Source organism: Gastrolobium bilobum, unplaced genomic scaffold, assembly GCF_033153095.1.
Source record: "Gastrolobium bilobum isolate Gb01-03AN ecotype WA unplaced genomic scaffold, APGP_CSIRO_Gbil_v1 utg147330, whole genome shotgun sequence".
In the NCBI taxonomy this organism is placed as follows: Eukaryota; Viridiplantae; Streptophyta; class Magnoliopsida; order Fabales; family Fabaceae; genus Gastrolobium; species Gastrolobium bilobum.
The window spans coordinates 47,704-53,703 of NW_026899365.1; positions in this window are offsets into that span (position 1 = coordinate 47,704).

A 6,000-nucleotide genomic window follows, 5' to 3' on the forward strand; every position below is an offset into this window, starting at 1 on the left:
TAGAGATCTCACCCCACGTTTGGGGACGCTTATTTCAGGTTCAGGTAGTTTGGGGCTGATGCCTCTGGCGGCAGGAGGCCAGAGCTTAGTTGATGATATTGCTGTTATATGCTGATATGTTGGGTGCTGGATATATCTGCTGTTTATGTTTTTTTCTCTTTATGTTTTGAGTTGAGATTGATGTTAGGCTTTGTTGTCTTATTTGGGTGAGCATTGGAGTTGTCCATGCCACTATGTTCTTAGTACTGTTATGTTGAGTTGTATAAACTGCTACTTGGTCCGGCCTACGTGTTGTAGTTCCGTGGCTAGAGACACACTTATGTTATTTTATATCATGAGGTATTTCAGGTAGCTGTTAAATTGCAATGTACGTACAAGCGATGTTTTATTAACTGATTAATAATCAAGTTGGTAATGATAATGACATCATAATTGAAAAGAAAAAGATATTCGGCATTTTTAATTTAGCACAGCTTAATACGATAGTATGATAACATTACCGGATATATACGGGGTGTTACAACGGGCGACCTGGGATGACGGTAGAATGTAGGATAAAGGAATCGGGTCAGGAGAAACGTTCGACCCACCCGTTGAAGGTTTCGAGGCTAGAGAAGGACCACTAATGCCGAAGTTAAGCTGAGGCTGATGACCCCCTCCTCTCCGACTTCTTCTACTGCGTCCACCTCGGGAACTCCAGCGACCTCCTCAAGGACCGCAGAGAAGCTGTCGAAGCTTCTCCTCCTCGGTGTACTCTTTCCCATAAAACCAATACTGCACAGATCGAGGCAGTTGTTTCACTATTTCTTCGTCATCCTCACCACCTCGGCCAGAAGCCGGACCTGAAGAAGTGCTGGGAATATTCATATTCAAGTCCCAAAATCACAGGCAAACTCCCTCAAAACTCTCGAACAAAGACTCAAAGGAGACACAAACTTCTCCCAGCATCACAACAGGAAATAAACCACTAAATCCAAACTCAAATCAAAAAGAAACACAGGTGATAACTGAACCAAAGCGTTTGAGCAAAAACAAAGAGGGGAGGAAGGAGTACCTGAATAAAAGGTGAATGAAGCAACTGGGAAATAGCTAGAGAAGTCCCGAACTCAATGAGAACCTCCAAGAACAACAAAGAGAGGAAACACTCGATGAAGACAATGCCAGGAGAAAAATCCTATACCATTTTGAAAATGGTATTTAAAGGGAGACGAGCCACAGGCACGAAGATGAAAGGACCCCAAACGGTTGAGCAGTTAAGGGCCAAATGGTAAAATCACTCCTACATGCATTTAATAAGCACAATCATGACCTGCACATAGTCAGGACGACGCACCCTGCACGATGCACAAACTGCCAACAGATCCAGAACACGTGGATCGTGGTAACCGTCACAGCAGGGCCTGAAACGAAAGGTCAAGCTGATACGACAAGATCAAACTCCAAGCCCCGAGCTCTAAACTCGCCTTAATGTCGCAGGTCAAATAATGAGCTCGACCATGAGGTCGCAGCCGAAAGTAGTAACATGACCAAGAACTTCAACTCGGCCCGACACAACGAAGTCGAAACTCAGAACAAATAATGCCTGAAGGAGGTCGCACTCGTGGCGAATTCGACATGTTAAAAACCGATCTCAACATACAATACCAAGGAAGGTCAAAAAGCATCACGTGAACGACCTCGGCAAAAGTGATTCCGAGTAATGTCGTGGACCCGAACTTTCAAAGGCTCAATACCGAAATGAGTGAACTCGGGTGAATCAAATCCGAGATGATATAGCAAACACCTCGGCATTCCGAGCCTCAGAATACCGAGCTGGGGGGCAACTGTTATGGATATGAATATCATATCCCAACTACTCACCTAAGAATCTACTAAGAGATAGATTCATGAATATCTCAACAACATTAAACAGTCAAAGGGCACAAGATAAGGGTCACATCCCAACAGAAAGGGAGCTCAACCCTAATGTAATCTGGGGAGCTCAAAAGGCCCAAGCCTAGGAAGGTAATCGAGATAAATAAGAGCCTAAGGACCCCAGGTACACACTTCTAACCTATTTACGAATACTGCCCACACTGTGCACACACTCATCCCTTGGCTATAAGCTTATTGCTTGTGCGTAGTGATTGGGACATCGGCTATAAGCCTAGTATACATCTGATTATACACTATCTTTGAGCGCATACCTCACGGTATAGCAATACGGTCTATCCAAGACCTAACAATTTAGAAATTTTATACTCTTATGACTGAGCACAAATTTTGCAAAATTTAATGGATTATTGAGATATTTTAAGGATTTAATCATTGATAACTGAGCTTCATTAACTATTTTAATTCGCAAAATACTACTATTTAAATAGGAAAAGGAAAATTTTATTATCTTAATGAACCATTAACATGAGAAGTGTGTGTGCTAATAACAAGAGTTGAAGAGACATTTAATATACCTTTGGGATGAGTTTAAAGTCTTAATCTTAGACCTGTCTGAATCGGATTAGTTGCGAAGCAATGAATTAATTGGAATATTTCTAAAAAAAGAGAGTTGAAGAGACAATTAGGGTCCATGATGTGTGAATAAACCTCAAGCCACCCTAATAATTTTTTTAATAAAAAAACTTGCTTAACAATTATAAAAATTTTTAGACATCTTGACAGCGCGAGAATAGAATTTTATCTTATTTTCACATACGACGCTAGTGTTCCGCCGGATATGCGGAACAGGTCGAGATGGTTCGTCTGAGCCTTTTCTTGTATGGTAGTTGAGAGTTGTTGATTGTAGTTTTTCAGTGCCTTCCGGTGGATAAGAGATGGTTGTGCACATGTAAAGACCTTGATGTTATACCTAAGATGGATTATACACGTGATAAAAAAGGTGTATACCTATAACGTTGCCCTTATACTTAAATGGGGAATGAGTTGTCACGGTACTTCGAGTCCCGACTTAAGAAGTTTGGGAAAAACCTATAAAGAATGATTTTGTCATGACCCAAATTTGAGTCATGACCGGCCCACTGATTATTATGAAATAGCTTGGTAAGCCTAATCATCAGAGCGATATATTTTTTTTTTTTTTTTTTTTGGTAAGCATCAAAGCAACACTGATTATTATGAAATACGACATGACATTTTGACACGTTAATTCTAAAAAATATTAAATTTTGACATGTCAGGACACGTTTTGATATTAAATACTATTTTTAATTTATGTTGCGTATATTATATTTAATATTCAATAATTTAACAAAAAAATAAAACTAAACTTATAATATCCATTAATTTTGCAAAAAAATATAAGATATCACAAATATTTATATTAAATTCAATAAAATGGTAACAATAATCCAACGAATCTAATAAAAACTTTGTTTTTGGTATTTGAAATTGTTATCCATGGAAAAAATTGAATATATACAGTATTAAAATAATTATTTTGAATCAACAAATTAAAATATTCAATGCTGAAAATTTTATTTTTACTTATGTTATGTTTATAATTTATTTTATATTCATAAACATTTAAATTTATATATTTTTATATATATTATTTTTTAAATAATAAAAATTTTGATAAAAAAATATTTGGCTCGTGATTAAGTCCTAACTCAGCCCCTAAATTATGGGCTTTAGGAATTATTGCTAAAAAAAATTCTATAAAAAAAAGTCCTAATTAATTAGGAAGAAATGTAAAACTTAACATGCTGGCTCGGGAGTTTCGGCCGATTTTGAGGTTGCGAAAGAGGTGTCACGGCTGCATGATGCATTGGTACGTAAGCAGATAGAACAATCATACGTCGCGTCATATGAGTATGAAATATTTTCTATACTATCAGCCGATCTTAAAAAAAAAAAAAAAAGCATCTCTCACGTTTTTTAACAACTTTTTTTGCCAATAAATATACATTTTTAAAGTTGCATCGTGATAATAAATATACATTTTTAACGACTTTGATAAGTAATGGTTTAAAATCGGACTACGCCATCCGGTTTAATAAATGATGAGTTCGCCATGTTCTCATTTTAGTCAAATTCTTTCTTTTTCTTTTTTGGTAAATTCATTTTAGTCAAATTCTAATTGAACTTTCAAATTATTCAGCTAAATTAATTTATCAACAACTGAACTTTTTATGATTTAATTTTTTTTGGTATACCGATCTGGATTATTTCTTTGGTGCGAGTTGGTTCTCGAATATTCTCATAAACTTTAATCATTGAGATAATTAAAAAATTAATCCCGAATCAAATCTAATCACGGTTAAAGTTTGGTCGCCCCTAATGACCTTAATTGTAATTTAATATGCATGGAATCATTGAATGATGGAAATATTGGAAAGCGATATGCGAACAATTAATTTTTATTTTACAATAAAAATATAGTTTCTTAAAGAAAATGTAAACAATTAATTTCTGTTACACTTTAATGTAGGAAATCAGAAAAACAAAATTATTAAAGCTGCTGTAGCACTTTTTAAGTTAATAACAAACCAAAAATAGTATTACTTTTAGTCCGAAAATAGAAAATTCAGAATTAAAAACAGAGAGACAAAAGACACATAATATATCCTGGCTCACACCCCTTTGTGCAATGAGATGCTACATCCACACTAAAGTAGCACAGATATTATTACAAAAAAGAAAAAGAAAAAGTAGCACATATATTTTATTAGTCACAAGAGTGATGTTTTAAAAACACTCGTCTCGCATGCAATGAATCAAAATATCTAAAATCTTCCTAGTGTCTACACTACTCCAAACTCTGAGAATACTCTGAAGTCGAATCTAGGAGTTTACGAACTCCTATCACATAAAAACTCCACACTCCCTTGTAGATTCTTGAGGCTCCAGGCCTTGAGATACACTCTCAAGCTAAGCAAATCTCACAAACCCACTCGATTGCACCTCACACACTCAGGACAGATTTACCATACACAATTACTTCACTTTTACAACAACAAATAGAATTTCAGATTTGACGCAAAACAGAAATAAGAAAATACAATGTCCTATCACACTTGATATATTAATTAATGCACAAAAAACAAGATTCAATATGATATGATTCATGTAGAAAATTAGAACAAGGATTTAGTGTTGGTGCACTATGATTTATTTATAGGTGAGGAGTCTATTGCAGGCTGGGAGCCTTGTATTGTAGTCACATTATATTTACATGTGAGGAGCCTGATCGGGTAGGAATCCCATGATTAATATGTTGCAGTTTTGCTTGAGTACAACCCAACAAATACGTAAATTACTTTAGTAAATTGTGGATTTTTTAATTATATAAAATAATTTGAATTAAAAGTTGCTTTTGAGATTTGTCATTATTGATATTTTTTTTTGATAATATATTAATTTATGTTACATGTATAAATTGATTTTAGATTTTAGGATTTTTCATGTTTATTATTTGAGTAAATATTATTTTTATATATTATCATGTTTCGTTTGTTATAGATCCTATTATTTATTCATTGAATTACATTGCAATTTACCTCTATCTTAATTATATATTTTTGTCAGTACAGTTATAGAGTTAACTTCTGATTCCACTCCTCTTGTTTAATTGTGGGAGTCTGTTTGGCTTTCATTGGTGAGCTAGACACATAGGTCTATATAGGTAAGGTTTTATTTTAAATTGTGTAGATGATTTATATGCTTATATTCTAGAGTTGTTACATTATTTCTACAAGAAGATTAATTATAAACATTGTATAAATCTATGTGTATATTGGTAACATTAGGCTTGCCAGGCTAAGTGGTGGTAAGATTTAGTTTAGCTTATGTGCCAGTCAGGGGCGAAATTAGGTCCTGACAAATTGATGATTCCATGCTCTAAGAAATGAAATTTGACCACTTTTTTCCCACACGTATATTATGTCATATAATGACAATTGTTACCCTTTTAGTAAATCCAACTTTTAGCTAATTCCAATTTTATTTTCAGCATATCATTTTTTTTTGCTGGTAAAGATTTTCAGCATGTCTTAACCTATATTA